The 16,871-nt window shown below is 45.1% G+C and overlaps 1 pseudogene across 1 annotated transcript; it reads right to left on the bottom strand.

The window, feature by feature from the left end:
* Nucleotides 1–4,770: 4,770 nt before the first annotated feature.
* Nucleotides 4,771–15,852, bottom strand: LOC309623383 (histone H3.3C pseudogene; annotated as a pseudogene). The gene has a single exon. The product of its transcript is annotated as a histone H3.3C pseudogene (transcript).
* Nucleotides 15,853–16,871: the final 1,019 nt, after the last annotated feature.

Genomic DNA, 16,871 nt, shown 5'->3' on the forward strand with positions numbered 1-16,871 from the left:
CCGTGCAGTCTGGACACCCCCAAAGTAATTACCAAAATTTCAAAGGTTAAAAAAAGGTCCTTATTTTCACCGTAATCACATCTAGGCAAACGCGTTCTGTGAGAGAAAACCCTCGGGCTCAGAACAACCGCGGAAAGTGCCAACGGGAACAGGGGCTCCGTGCCACCCCAAGGGATACGACTATGAGATAGGCGTGGGAGGGCGGGGCTGTGGCGGTGCCAGGACCCAGTTAGCTCCTGGCCGAATTTAGGGGTTCTGCAGCGGAGAGCTTCGCCACGCCCCGCACTCCGATGGAACTGGAGGGTTAGAAACCGGCGGTTTCGGTGCAGCTTACCGCTTTTGCGAAGGAAACACCCGGGGCTGCTCAAGTAGCTGTGCTGTCGCCGAGAAAGAGTCAACCCGCCTGCGGCCCAGAAACACGACCGGGTTTGGCGCGCTCCTTCGGAAACACTTCCGGATGGACGGGGAAACCGCCCTCCCGGTGCACCAATCAGAGACTCGACCCAGAAAACAGCGTCCCCGGACGCTTAAAAGTACCGGGAAGGAGCGAGCGCCCTCAGGAAGCGGCTACCGCTGCTGCCAGCCGGCGAGCAATCTCCGGCTCCGCAAAACGGGCGGTACTGCCACGGGCAAACGACCAGCTGGGCGAAATAGCGGATATATCAATATTTTTTTTCCCTGCGCTCGCTGTCCAACAAGCAAGTTGCAAGTGCTAAGCGACCAGAACTGCAACGAGAAACTCATGGGGAAAGAAAAGCAAATATTGACAACGAACTCGGAAGTTAGGTCTTACTGCATTTTTATTCCATGTAAGAGGGCAGGTTTTGTAACCCAGAATCTTTTCACGGGGCAAGTGCCCAAAACTCCGGCTGCAATCTCAGAGTTCCTAGGCGCCGAAGATGGACCTGCAGCAGCCGCAGCTCAAGGTGCGCAGGGTGCGTCCAAACCACTCCAAGCAGCCCGAGAGGAGCCGCTCGTGGCTCCACCAAGCGGGGACCGGAGGAGGGCGGCTCTCACAAGGGGGCCCGCTGTCAGGAGTCTCGATGTCCTGCTGTCTGTCGCCGCCGGGTCTGGCCGGCCTGGCCAAGGGAAGCTGCTGGAGCAGGGAGCCGTCGAGTTCCTCGGCCGGGTCCCTCTCTCCTGCGGGGGTCAGCTGGGCTGGGCTTGGTTCCAAGGTGCTCGGGGCTCTGGGACTGAGTCTTGTCTTGGCTCCCGTCTGAGCCTAATTCAGCTCCAGCAGAGAAGAGTGCTGCATACAAAGTAGCTGCATGTGATGAAGAAATGCCAGAATTTCCCATTTGGACTCAGAACTGAGAGACAGTGCTCACGGAGGCAGGGGTCCTGGAATTCTGTTCTTCTCTATTCGTAGCTGGGCATGGGAACCCCAGTGCTTCCCCCTCCCACTCAGACCATGCCTTCCAAAGCCTGGTGCTACGGCCACCAGCCTGTCCAGAGATGAGGACCCCATACTATAATGATAACCTCTGGGATGTATTTTCAAAATAATGCATCCATTCTATTTCTAAGGACTGCATAATTTTGGATTGTGCGGATGCATCATGTTTCTCAGTCCTTTACTGAAAAACACGTGTGTTTTTAAATATAATTTCTTGCTTATACAAGAAACGAAATTTCCAGTCAAAAGAGTATTGATGTTGAAATGTTTAATGCACGTTGCCATATTACGATTCTAAAGATCCTGTCAAATTCATTCCTACCAGCGGTGTTTGGGAGTGACTAGTTCACCAACATTGGTTATAATGAAAAGTTTCACATATTAGCATATATTAGTCTAAATTATATCTCATTGTTTTAATTTGCATTTTTAAAAAATTTAGTGAGCCCAGTCTTATCTCTCTTGTTTGAAAGAGCTTTTTCTATTTATGGAATTTAACCTTTTGTAAAAAATTAAAATTATTCCCCCACTTCTTGGTCTTTTAACTTTTATTAGGGTTTTTTTTTTTTAAGGGGAGAGAGAGCAAAGACTAACATTTGTGTTCATCTTTTTCTTTTTACGCTCTGAATTTACATTCAGTTTTCTTTGGACAACTGGGAACAGAAGCCCAGGGCAAGGACAGCAAGTGGTAAAATGCTAAAAGAATAAGAAAACCATATCATTAACTTTGAACTCCTGAGGTAGGATATGTGCAAAATACTTCACATCCTCAATGGGAAACTATGGCTCAGAGAGTTGCCTCATCTATCTTTACAAAGTTGCAAGAAAGTAAGATGTGAGGAAATAGAATAAAACATCCTTAAATGACTACAGTGTCGCCTGCCAAACACACAGTTGCCAAATTCCCCCTCCATTCACATTTTTTTTCCTTGACCCATAATGTTTTCAGAGTAAAAATGTTACAAAAGGGACTTCCCTGGTGGCGCAGTGGTTAAAAATCTGCCTGCCAATGCAGGGGACACGGGTTCGATCCCTGGTCTGGGAAGGTCCCACATACCGCGGAGCAACTAAGCCCATGTGCTGCAACTACTGAAGCCCATGGGCCTAGAGCCCGTGCTCCGCAACAAGAGAAGCCACCACAATGAGAAGCCCGAGCACCGCAACAAAGAGTAGCCCCCACTTGCCGCAACTAGAGAAAGCCCACGCGCAGCAATGAAGACCCAAAGCAGCCAAAAATAAAATAAATAAAATTTTTAAAATGTTACAGAATACTTAGAGGTTTTCCTTTTTATTTTCCCCCCAAGTGGCCATTAGAAACATGATATTGAGCAACAGAGTAATCCTAATCTTTTGTTAAAGACACATTTTTCCCAAATGGTGCATACATTTACATTTATTACTTGTTTACAATAATGCATTAAACTGACAAATCTACCACTCAAAAAAAAATTATGAATTGACACAGTCTAATTTTCAACAGTTACCACATCAGAGACACATGATACTCGGTTCCTATTGTTCAATTTCTTTCATCACAGCCTGTGGATGAAAAATGTTGCCTACCCTATCAGCAAACAAAGGATGCTGCAGCCGTCAAGCCCTCAGGCACTACAGCCACCCCAGACGGTGAGTCCTGAGGGAATTCAAGATGGGAAAGAACAGGATACTGGCCTTAGATAGCTAAGGTGCATATCAAAGAAATGTTTTCAATGAGCCCAGACTCTTGCATCTTCCATACATAGAAAAGTGCTAAATTCACTAACTTGAAAAATCTGTTTTTTAAAAATTAACAGTAATCTTGTGATGTTCCGACTACCTGGTTTTCGTTGCAAAACTCATATATCCTCTCATATAGGCTCTCTCCTTACTTATATCCTCTCATATAGGCTCTCTCCTTACTTCTCTGGAGCAGTCCCTCAAAGCTATTTGAGAGGCTGCTTCTCCAGCTTGAAGTCCTCAGAAAGTCCACTGAATAAAACATAATTCTCAACTTTTATGTTGTGCATTTTTTTCAGTCTACAAGCTCCATTTACATGCTGTTTTTTTTCTTACCTTCTCCCTGTTCTATACTATTTCCTCTCAACCCTTCTCATTCATATTCTCAAACCTTCCTATACTCTGATCTTAAATTTAAAAATTTTTTCCTGGAATTTTCCTTTCTTTGTGCTAGCTTATTCTTGTTCCTAGGATTCCAAAGTTTAGCAGCCTTCTAGTTTCTCTTTGTCTGCTGTTTCTATTCCACAAGCCTATTCTGTTGAGCCCTCCCATCCCGTGTGAGTAAAACCACAGGCATTGTCCAGTGAATGGTCTCAGCGGAAATCCCAGGGGTCCTAGGAGCTCAGACGGCGGAGGCAGAGGCTCCGCTTCCAGCAGCACTGGGACGGGTGATGGTGGCTCCTTGGGGGCAGGAGCTGAGCTATGAGGCTTGGAAGGGTCCACACCACGAGAGATCTCAGGCTCCAGGGCTCAGCCCCCGGAGCCGGGCGACCCCGCCAGGAGAGGTTCTGAGTTCCGTCATCAACGGGTCTGCGCGGCGTCCGCCTCTCCTGGGGCCGCCTCTTATGGATCCTTACGGGTCGCGGGGGTCGGCCCCAGGCCGTCTCTGCGCCCCGCCACTGGATGCGCTGTGATCTGGGTCTGTGTCGCCGACAGTTGCAATGCACAAGCCCAGAGACCGGAAAACAATTCTCACTGGAGGTCCCAAGAGAGCTGGCTCACCATGGGATAGGATCAGAAGCCGAAACTCCAATCCTCCTGGTTCCCACATCCCAGACCATCTTTTAGGCGTCCCCTCCACGGCCATCCCCCTGGGCAGGGGCCTGCGCTTCAGTCTCTACTCCAGCACTACTAGTATGGAGCTCTGTGTCAGCTGGTCTGAGAGCTACGTGCTGGAATAGAACTTCCCGGTGGTGAGCAGCGGGCCTGGGGTTGCGCAAAAGAGTCGCCAGCGCCGAAGACGCCCCCAGCCTAAAGATCGACAGATTCTGGACCCCGCCCGAGCCACCTCTCTTGGGATCACCTGGATTTAAATTGCAAACTGCTTTCCAGTCTCTGCGAGCCTCTGCTTTAGGGTTCTGAAACCAGACCATCCCCAGGCGGGGCGCAGAGCCGCCAGCCCAGGACGGGATGCCCGCGACCCACCAGGAGCCAGAGGAGCCCCCGGGAGAGGTGGCCGCCGATGATGAGGAGCTCCGCAGCCACGGCCAGGCAGCCTCCCTCAGCAGGTGACGCTGCTTCCTAGGATGAACGAGTGGAGCCCTGGCACCCTGACGGCGGGGACCCCTCGGAGCATCGCCCTGCTCCTGCCCCGGGAGCCACCACCGCACGTCCCAGTGCTGGTGGCAGCGGATCCGACGAGCTGAGACCTGTAAGCTGCCTCCATCTTCGGCGCCTAGGAGCGTGAGACTTCCGCTGAAACCCTTCCCTGGGTGATCCTCCGCTACGGATATTGCAGCAACATCCCTCCGTTTGCTCACACGATGGGCGACGTTGTGTCTTCAAAAAATGTGTACCCATTTTTTCCGCTCTTTTAATAAAATTGTCCGTAAATGCGAAATTCTTCTTTCTCAGGTCTATTCCTACTTTGACTGTTGGCGATGGAAGAGGTGCAGGGGTGGAGGTGGCTGGTGGCCTCGCTTTCCTGGGCGTGAGGAGGGCGGTGGAGTCCCCTATGCACACGGAGGTGGCCAGGTGGCTGCTTGTCAAACTTGCAGACGTGCACTGGTCGTCTAGGAGATCCGGCAGACAGGATCTCTGAGAACGTCGCTGGGTCTGGGATCTACCCCAACTAAGTCTTCCTGTACCTCCTAGGGTCCTAGCCCTCCTCAGGGGCCTTTCTGAAATCTTCCAGGTGCTCTGGCATCTCTACCTCATTCCTCTGGCTTCTTAATGATTTGCATCAAATTAGTAGTCTGCAAATGAAAAGGGGTAGGGGACAGATCTCTGATCCTGACTTTTGCGAGGGTCATGCTAACATGGACTTCCAGAAGCTCTTTCCTCCTCTTGGTGTGTGGGCAGGTGCCCTTCCTAGCCCTAGGCTTGGTGTGTGTACGAGGTGGGTGTCCAGAGTGGCCAGTGGCAAAGGAGTTCCAATTGTTGGTCTCAAAGTCAGCCTTCAAATCTGGGACCAAGACGAATGTGGCTCTGGATTCTGGTTCAGCTAGAAACCTTCCTCTTGGATAATTTTCCTTCTAGGTCTAGCTAAGGAGCTGCTCTTCCATCTTCAGTTTCAATTCTTCTCCATTCCCTGCGCCCCTCATCTACCACCACTCCTGGCCCCTCCCTGTATTCAGACTCCTGATGCCTCAATCACTGGGCTAGTTTAGTGACCAGCAAAGATCAGAGGAGCTCCTGGCTTTGTCCTGGGATCCTACATTAATTAAAGTAACACATACAAAAGAAACAAAACATCATTATTTAAATATTTTATTTATTTCTTGATAGAAATACATGTACAAAGGGAAAACTGTAAAAGTTCAAGATGAAATATTGTGAGGAATTTTTCTCCTTTTTCCTTTTTTCTCATTGAAAAATCATGATCATAACAAAACAAACATCCTCAAAATACCCTGAACGCAGAAAGTAAACTTCAAAAATATATATTTCATTCAGGGCACCTAGATTCATTTTTAAGAGGTTAATCAAAGAAAGAAGATTGTAATAAGTTAGTAAGGATGAAGATGAGTGTGCTGTCACTGTTTTATTTATTTTATGCTTTTTAGGAAACAAACAGAACCCTGGAATTGTTTACACATGTGATTTATTAGAGGAAGAAGATAACTGAAATTTGATGGAAAAGGAAGACGCAGACATCAGGCTGAACATTCCTTGGGAAAAGACTGAGAACCACACTGTAAACTGGTGCCTCAAGAGAGACACTGTCAGAAATCAAAAAAGAAAAACGTTGAATCAGAACACGCACCATAGCTGCTCTCTTCGGAACCGTGCAGCTCATGGCATGAGGTAGAATACTGGGTCGTACCAAATATGTGGGGAATGTATACGTAGAGTAATCTGTAATCCTCCTGCACTGTTGTCTGTCAAGGCTGCATTTGGTCCCGGTGAATTTAAGGTTCTTGTCTTGTCAAAAGATTTCGGAGATGAAGCAGGGAGGTTAAGAAAGTAACGTGAGATTTTATTTAAGCAAGAATACACTCTCAGAAGGAGAGCGGGCAGATGAGGAGCGGCTGCCCTGGGTTTCTTTGGCAAGCTGGTTATGAGGGGCTTACAAATGAAGGGGCGGAGTATTCACTGGGGAAGGAGGAGTTTGGGGGTCATATTCCCTGATTTTCATCCCAGCTCCGTCTTCCCGAGGGGAGGAGGGCTTTTTGTCTTTATTTAGCTTAGATCAGAAGTGTCATGGTGTCGGTGCATGATGGGTACTTTTTTTAAAATATAGTTTAATGTATTTTAATAGCAAACTTACAGGAACAGCACACAAGACAGACAACAATAAAAACATGTACTTGCATGTAGGACAACTCAGAAAAAGTACAGTGAATGGATGGAATCTATTGTATGATAAAAATGCTACAAACACCATTTAGTTTCAGTCAGTAAGAAATTTACTTGTTTTAAAAAAATCCAAATGCTGGCATTGTCCAGAAAATTTTAACAGGTTTATTTATAATTGTTATAAAGTTGAACTGCTGGAACTTGTTCACTGAAACATTTTGACTTGCGTTAATGCTTTATGACCCCGCATTTATGTTAAAAATACACACACAAATGAAAATGGAAAAACTGCCAATATTTTATTTCTGTCCCCTATTTTTCCACTTGCAATCATATACTTAGGTACCTGTTGACCCCGTGGGGGAAAAAATATCTAACGTTCAGAACTACCAATAACAGGAAGAAGAGAATTTTTTTTTAAAGAATGAGATGTTTCCCATCTTAGTGGATTCTTAAGCACGTTCTCCACATACGCGGCGCGCTAGCTGGATGTCTTTTTGGCATGATTGTTACACGTTTGGCATGGATAGCACACAGGTTGGTGTCTTCAAAAAGGCCAACCAGATAGGCCTCACTTGCCTCCTGCAAAGCACCAATAGCTGCACTCCGGAAGCGCAGATCTGTCTTGAAGTCCTGAGCAATTTCCCGCACCAGATGCTGGAAGGGAAGTTTGCGAATCAGAAGTTCAGTGGACTTCTGATAACGTCTAATTTCAGGGCATGCCCCGGTACCAGGCCTGTAACGATGAGGTTTCTACATCCCTCCAATAGAGGGCGCACTCTTGCCAGTGGCTTTGGTAGCCAGTTGCTTCCTTGGTGCTTTTCCACCAATTTGCGGGCAGTCTGCTTTGTAAGAGCCATGGTATAGAGACCTCCTTACTTACCCCCCTTCACCTTCAGCTGGAGCTCGGGGAGCTAGAGAAGGCGCTAGCGTTGGAGAGCGAACGGCATCGCAGCGGTGGCTGCGAACATAATTGAAAAGATGATGGGTACTTCTTATCTGCAAGGATAATTTTATTGTAATGAGAGCATAACGAGCAACAGGTTACATTCAGGTGCAGGACATTCCCACCTTTCCTCACCTTTCTTTGTCTGCTTCCAGGACACATATCACCCCAAACTTGTGGTTTCCTGTCAGTCTGGAGGTTCCTGCTTTTCTTTGTCTTCCTATGGACCCCTGCTGTTTACAAGCTGCGTAATTTCCTGCCACCTGGCCCCTGCCCCCATTCCTCTGCTCATATCTAGCTACCTGCCTGCTGTAACACAGTCATCCCAAAGAATGATCTGGTAGTACTCTCTTAAATTGGGCTTATACATTTTCTGTGCCACAATTCTGCCCATGGGTACCTATTCTAGAGAAAGTGTCTCACTGATCCATAAGAGATGATTCCATACAGTAATGGTAACTCAGCAATCTGAGGGTCCCCTGGGGTACAGTGGAGGGGTAAAGTGTGGCAGAAGCTCATCAGAGGGGAATAGGCATGAGTTGGAAGCAGCAGATGAAATTTGCATATAGAGATCTTGTAAATTACCAAACGAATGGAAAGTAATGAAAAAAATCAGAATAGAACACATTTCCTTTTACATGAATTGAATATGTGGCATGCAAAACAGTATTATATAGTACAACACTGAAAAATACCAAATACATATTAAAAATACAATAGTTATTAATAGGAAAAATTACACCTAAGGGGAGCAGAGAAATGAGAATCAGTAATGATAGAAGGTCCATAATTACATAAAACAGGATAGGGGCCCTACCAACAAACACGATTAAAAACATGGTGTTCACTCAATTCAGTGTGCCCTGTAGCTTTGAAAATCAGGGCAAACTTGAGGTGTCCCTTTGATTTGGCTGAGCTAGTGTAGACCAAAATAGAAGTATTAGAATTCTAAGTAGGCATGGGACTCTCCTTTTCCCGCCCCTACCTAATCACTCCGTTCCTCATTTCCCCACCTGATGTGGGAGGAGGAGGACCTAGAATCTCAGTCCAGCTGCAGCATGAACTACCTTTGTGTTCTGGCAAAGATGGAACCTGGCTGTCTCATCTCTTAACACCGGGCCATCCTCTCTGTTGTGCTAAAAGAAGAGAACCTGAGGTGTGATATGCATAGCTGTTCCTCCCAAGTAGTGAGGCTTCTTCCAGTGAATGGAAACTGCCAGGGACCCTCCTTCCCCTCCCATCCCCCTCCTTTAACTCCATCACCGAAACCACTCGGAATTTCCAAACCCCTCCCAGCAAGATGCAGGTTTCTCCTTAATCTCGCGAGGCTCCGAGGCAATTTGCAAGGCAAATGAGTGTCTAGCCCCACTTATCTGGACGTGGGTTTCCGATCTCCTGTACTAGACAGACCCTATAAAAGGCACACTCAGTACGGGGCTGAATCACTCGCCCCTTTGCTTAGACCCGCTACGCGTCTGGCCTGGGAGGAGGCTGAAGCCATGGAGACGCACGCGTACTACACCTGGGAAGAGCTGTCCCGGAGGAGGGCGCATCCAGAGCCCCACGTGCCACCGGGCCTCAACCGAGAACAGGCCTGGGCCTGGGCTCTGGATAACTTCCCTTCGCTGAGCCGCCCCTCCTGCCGAAGCCCCCGGTTCTGCGAGGACGCGCACTACTGTGCATGTGGGCTGCCGCGGCGCGCTTGCCCCGGACACGCAGACGGTCCCCAGGTGGAGAGCGGCCACAAACGCTGGCGAGACCCACAAGTCCAGGAGCCAACGGCTAATCCGGGGTGGAGCGGCAGCCCCGTCAAGAAGAGGCCGAAGCCGCACACCGCAGGGCACAATCGGGCCTGAGCAGCCAGGAGATGCCCGCAGCAGCGGAGGCCGACAGACACGCGGCCAGATGGCCTCCAGGAGCCCAGGACGGTCCCCGTCCCCAACCCCGAAGCTGCGGAAACCCTGTGGAGGCTTGAAACCCTGCGGAACTCGGCAAGGAAAGGAGTCGCAGCCTTCCGTCCGGCCCACGGCGCCCCTTCAACCCATGCCCTGGCCTGGAGCCTGAGTCACCCCAGTGGAGGCCTCCTTCTGCCTGGCTGGGCTTCTTCCCTGGGCCCCGCCTCGCTCTGGGATGAGCCTGGAGGACTCTGTGGGGCAGACCAGTCCTTATTTGTCCCTCCTTTCCTGGATTACTGACAGCTTTCTCAATTAGAGATCTCTCTTCAGGGAATCCATACTATCTTAAGGAGCTTTCTTGTAGTTGTACTCAGAATTGTCATGTTTCTTACGTTGATTCCAATTATGAGCAATGATTAAAACGTGCTTCCTTATTCTCTGCCTGTGGATTGATTTGGGTGGGTAGAGTCAGGCGTGGAAGTGGTATAGGGGGTTCTGTGGCTGAAAGGGGAGCTGGGACCCAGGTCAGGGCTCCTTAAGATGAAAGAAATGTAAAGTGAAACCATGACGTATAACTTTGACTACCACAGTGGTCTGTATTAATCTTTTCCATTTGTTCTAATATTGGTAAAGTAGTAACTCCCCAACGCAGCTTTTGAGAAATGAATTTGAAAGGATCTTTGGAAAGCCAGCATGACAATATGCATTAAGCATTTCAATATGAATACCCTTGGAGACTTCCCTGGTGGTCCAGTGGTTAAGACTCCGAGCTCCCAATGCAGGGGGCCCCCAGGTTCAGTCCCTGGTCAGGGAACTAAGATCCCACATATCACAACTAAGCCCGCGCTCACTGCGACTAGAGAAACCTGCACACACCAATCAAGAGCCTGCACACCAAAACGAAGACCCAGCGCAGCCTAAATAAATAAATAAATAAATAAATAAATAAATAATTCTCCAAAAAAATATATGAATACTCTTGACCCAGAATTCCACTTCTACAAGCCAGAGATTGTGGTTAAAAAACGGACGTGTTGGGCTTCCCTGGTGGTGCAGTGGTTGAGAATCTGCCTGCCAATGCAGGGGACACGGGTTCGAGCCCTGGTCTGGGAAGATCCCACATGCCGCGGAGCAACTGGGCCCGTGAGCCGCAATTACTGAGCCTGCGCGTCTGGAGCCTGTGCTCCGCAACAAGAGAGGCCGCGATAGTGAGAGGCCCGCGCACCGCGATGAAGAGTGGCCTTCGCTTGCCACAACTAGAGAAAGCCCTCGCACAGAAACGAAGACCCAACACAGCCATAAATAAATAAAATAAATTAAAAAAAAAAAAACAAAAAACGGACGTGTTTTCCAATACAGGATAAAAAAAATATAAACAATAGGCATATTTGCACAATCCCAAACAATGCAGCCCTAGAAATAAAATGGAAGGCATGATTTTGAAAAGGTATCCCAGAGAACAAATGTACAGTAGGGGGTCTGGGCAGGAGGTGACTGTAGCAAGGGGACTTGAATTCAAGGGGATGGTTCTAACCAAGTTAGAGGCGAAAGCGCTGAGGTAGCCAACCAGGTAGGCTCGGAGAGGGCAGAATTCCATGTCCTTGCCCTGTGGGCTCCCCGTGACTACCTGCACCGGGGTTTTGTAGCTTTTCTGGATCCAGGCAGCCACCTGATCTGCCATATTCGGCTTCTCTGGGGCTGAAGTTGGACCAGGCAGGAACCCAAGTGTCAATTCCCAGGCAGGCCTTGTTGGGAGCTTCCAAACTACTCATGGCACAGAGAAAGTCTCTGAGTCCTCATTATTTCTCTCCCACATAGTAGGTCCTATCCTACCAGAAGTGGAGCATTCCCCTGAGCCTCTGCTCAGTCCCTGGAGGTTGTCCAGACCCAGGCTTCTACCCAGTGCAGGGAAGGCAGTAGCCAGGTTCCCGCCTCTTGCTTGCAGACAACCGAACCCTCACAGCAAGACAGATGAAGTTCCAAACCTTCACTCTCTTATACCGTGAAACAGCATGTCTGGGCCAAGAGAGAGGAGCAGGAAGCAGAAGTTCTCTAGCCTAGGACCTCTAAGACATCAGAATTAAGATGCTGAAACACAGACGTTGGTGTTAACCTTCAGTGCACATTGCTTCAGGATACCAGACCCCCGAGAAGAAGCAAATTAATATCCTCTTCTGAATGACATCCAATAAAACCGAGCTGAATGTGGCTTTGTTCAGATCTGATTGATTGGGTCATCCCAGCATTTGATGCTCACAGCATGTTTACCAGCATTTCTGAGAAGCAGCAAGGAAAAACAAACAAATAAATCCTCCCAAGAGTTATTTTTCTCCTTTTCAGTGATATCTGATCTTCCTCTGTTCAGCCTGTGGCTGGAGAATATTTTTTTCTATATTCATTCCTTCTTCATTCCCAAAGCCTTACTAAGCACCAATATTATACTACATGTACACATGATCCTGGAGCTAAAGCCATCAACCAGCAGACATGGGATCTGCCATAAAGTGTCTGACTTTTTTTTTTTTTAATTTATTTTTTATTTATTTATGGCTGCGTTGGGTCTTCGTTGCTGCGCGTGGGCTTTCTCTAGTTGCGGTAAGCAGGGGCTACTCTTCACTGCGGTGCGTGGGCTTCTAACTGCGGTGGCTTCTCTTGTTGTGGAGCACGGGCTCTAGGGCGCAGGCTCAGTAGTTGTGGCACACGGGCTTGGTTGCTCCGTGGCATGTGGGATCTTCCCGGACCAGGGCTCGAACCCGTGTCCCCTGCAATGGCAGGCGGGTTCTTAACCACTGCGCCACCAGGGAAGTCCTAAAGTGTCTGACTTTCATGGGACGGACAGACAGTAAACATGCCAACAAATAAGCAGATAGAACTATTTTAGTATAAGTGCTATAAAGAATGTTTTCTAAGTTAATTGAAAGAAGGTAACTGGGAGGGTACTAACTTTGAAGAGTCAAAATAGCATTATTAGAGATATGAGCATGTCCTTTCAACTTAGATCTCAGTAGTGTGATGGAAAATCTAGAGGAAGGAAAATCTCAACATCGAGAGAGAACATCCAATTCACAGGCTCAGCCTAGAAAAAGATTAATATGGTCATTGATGGAGGGAAGGCAAATACTGGCTTTCTGTGGCCCTAGTGAGATATATCTGTACCACAGCAATCTCAGAGTCCTCTGTCTCTGCTAGCATCCAATCATACTTAATAGGTAATTATGATGAAAGATTTAAATTTTGCGTTAGATTTGATTGAATAGTTTAATTGCTGACTTTGACTGCTCAAATATATGCTATTGACCTAATCAGTTATCAGATTGACCATAGATGTAGCCAAGGAATTGATAGGGGAGACCTAACTGATGGTATTTGAAGGTGTGTTCACAATTTCTTCTTCACTCTGTCAGATTATATAACCCCATATATGAGCTGAGCTATTTAGTTTCTATGTTATGACACTGTATTTTCCAGGGTAGATACAAAATAAATAAAATGGAAGAGAAAAATATTGTGATTATTCAAGAAGCTTTTCCAAGACACTAGAGAGCAGTAAAATTTGATTTAAATAGTATAACAGTGTAATCTGGAGTGTGTAAATTGAAGATCCCCTAATACATCATCTCCCCTCTTAGTGAGCAGCTTCCGTCTAGGGAAGTTGAAAGGAACTAGTGCCATGATTTGCACAGTTTGGAGGGAGAGAGATGTCAGCTGGAGGGCTGCTCAGTAGGTGTTTGTCTAGGGAATTGGGCTCCCCATTGGGAAACCTCACTCCTCTGTGTGTTACAACCATCCAGGCACCTTCCTTTCTCTACGATGCAAACGTCCATTCACTGTTCACACCTGGGCAGACATATCTCTGCTACTTAGCACAGCAAAACTGCAGTCAGCTTCCTGGGGCCACTTCTGAAGTTCCCCAATAATCACTTGCCATTCGAAGCTTCTCCGGCTCTCAGGATCCACCATCTAGACACCTAGAGTCCACTTACAGAGACTCTTGAAATTTCTGGTTTCAGGAGTTTCCGTTCTAGTTTCTAAATAAGTTTCTCTATTTACTAGCGTAAATAGTATTTATCTGTTCTTTCTCTAGATTGGATATTGCAGTGCAGGGTGCAGGCTCATTTCTGTGGATTTGTTGCTGGACAGGGACTCTTTTGAAGCCACATTATTTCCCCCAAATCTTCCAGGAAATGTATATTATTTTTATCTTTCCTTCCTGAAAAAAAAGTAAATTGAATAGATTGTGTAGGCATTCATTAGGTATATGACTTCGGATATATCCTGTAGGTGGGAATAGTGGATAAAGAAAGGAAGCTTATTTTATTCTAAAATCCATCTACATTTATTTCACATCAATTTTAACGATCACTTATGAAATCTATAAAATATTCTTTTTGCCTTTCATTCTTTTTTATTGAGGTAAAATTGGTATAGGAGTTTCAGGTGTACAGCATTATGATTCAACACATGTGTTCATTACAAAGTGATCATCCTCAAAATCTAGTTACCATCCATCACCATGCACTTGACCCCCATCACCCATTCCAACCAGCCCCCAACCCCCATCCCTTATGGTAAATACCAATCTGTTCCCTTGTTTTGTTTGTTCAGTTTTTTTGTTTTAGTTTTTTTGGGGGGGGTTGGTTTGGGGTTTCTTTAGATTCCACATATGAGTGAAATCATATAGTTTTTGCCTTTTATCTTTTGATTTATTTCACTTAAGGTAATACCCTCAAGGTCCACATGTTGTCGCAAATGGCAGGATTTCATTCTTTTTATGACTGAGTAGTATTCCATTGTGTATATATACCACATCTTCTTCTTCTTTTAAATTGAAGTACAGTTGATTTACAATATTATATTAGTTTCAGGTGTACAACATAGTGATTCAGTATTTTTGCAGATTATATTCCATTATAGGTTATTATAAGATAATGGCTATAATTCCCTGTGCTATACAGTATATCCTTGTTGCTTATCTATTTTATACATAGTAGTTTGTATCTGTTAATCCCATACCCCTAATTTGTCCCTCATTCTTCCCTCTCCCTTTTGGTAACCACAAGTGTGTTTTCTATATCTGTGAGTCTGTTTCTATTTTGCATACACATTCATTTGTATTATTTTTAGATGCCACATATAAGTGATATCATGCACTATTTGTCTTCCTCTGTCTGGCTTATTTCACTAAGCATAATATTCTCTAGGTCCATCCATGTTGCTGCAAATGGCAAAATTTCATTCTTTTTATGGCTGAACAATATTCCACTGTATATACTTACCACATCTTAATTCAGTCATCCTTTTTTAGGCACTTGTGTTGCTTCCATGTCTTGGATATTGTAAATAGGTGCATGTATCTTTCTGAATTCATGCTTTCATTTTTTCTGGATGTATACCCAGGAGTGGAAAGCTGGATCCTATGGTATTTCTATTTTTAGATTTTGAGGAACCTCCATACTGTTTTCCATGGTAGTTGCACCAATTTAGATTCCCACCAACAGTATATGAGTGTTCCCTTTTCTCCACATTCTCTCCAACACTTGTCATTTATTGTCTTTTGGAGAATAGCCATTCTGACAGGTGGGAGATGATATCTCAATGTGGTTTTGATGTGCATGTCCCTGATAATTAGTGATGCTGAGCCTCTTTCATGGGTCTGTTGGCCATCTGTGTGTCTTCTTTGGAAAAATGTCTGTTGAGGTCCTCTGCCCATTTTTCAATGAGGTTGTTTGCTTTTTTTGGAGTTTAAATTGTATAAATTGAATTGTATAACTTGAGTTAAAACCTTAAGAGGATATAAGAGTTCTTTGTATATTTTGGATATTAACCCTTTGTCAAATATGTGATTAGATATATCTCCCCTCATTCAGTAGGTTGCCTTCTCAATTTGATGATAGTTTCTTTTGCTGTGCAGAAACTTTTTAGTTTGATGTAGTCCCATTAGTTTATTTTTGCTTTTGTGTCCCCTGCCTGCCTTCCCTTCTTGAAATTATCCATTTCTAGACTTGAGGAAATAGCTACATACAGTTACCTTGCTGTTCACATGCCCCATATTGAATTGCATGAATTAGCAATCATGTAAGAAATTTTGACATTGTGTACATTTGTGAAAATTCCTTTCCCTTACTTAAAAATTACACAAAAACATCCCTTTAAAAAGAAACAATCTTTTTTGATAATAAAACCTAACAGCTTAAAAAAATTCTCTTTATACTGTGAGTCATTGCTTTGGCTGTTGGGAAGTACAAAGGGCAGAGGTAGAGGTGGCTAATTCAAGTCAATTAAAAAAAATTTTTTTAAGTAAAAAGAAAGGAAAAAATGGAGCACACAAACCCCATTACTAGAAATAGTTACAGGTAATGGCAGAAGCAATCTATTCCAGAAGAGAATTTTCTTTAACAATGTTATGGATGATCAAATACTGCAATGACTCCAGCTTTCTACCAGCAAAGGGCACTTCTACAGTATTCAGCACTACAAGTCAGTTTTACAACCAAAAACAACCTAAAATTGTATTTTTAGGTATTGCTAATACATTATTTAATATTAAAGATACTCTAATATATTTATTAAAATACTGGGGTCTAGATATATGTTATAATTTAAAATGTAAGGAATTATAAAGTGACAATAAGAGCTTGCCTGATAGAGTGTACCTGTCTGCATGCTCTAGGACGGTCACAGTAATCAATCATTCCTATGAATACTCATGCTGCTTTGGATAGAGTACACTATGGCCTCACATCAGTCTATGCCATATTTTGCTGTCAAATGAGTTTTGTACCAAAATTTACACACCAAAGTGTAGGTTGCATACAATTTTGGATTTTAGAATTGCTAAAGGAACTGTAGAACTGCACTCCAAATTCTGCTAGTGATTCCTGACAAGTGGGTTTATGGACAATTGTGTCTTTCCATGAATTCAAGGGCTATTTCATTTATTTGCCTAAGAGATTAAGTATTTGAAATGACTACTGAAAAAGTGAGGATGAAATTTAAAAGTGATTTCTTTATTTCCAGTTCTCACTGATTTCATTTCTCATATACACTCTTTAAGAAATAAAAGACAAAGTAGGAAATTAAAGTACATTAATAAAGACATAGCAGTGTCTACAACACACACCCATGTCATCACATCCTCTTGTTATGAGCTGTATATTTCCCATGCTCAGGCCTCAATGGA

The sequence above is a fragment of the Balaenoptera borealis genome (genome assembly GCF_965194805.1).
Source record: "Balaenoptera borealis genome assembly, chromosome: 2".
NCBI lineage: Eukaryota > Metazoa > Chordata > Mammalia > Artiodactyla > Balaenopteridae > Balaenoptera > Balaenoptera borealis.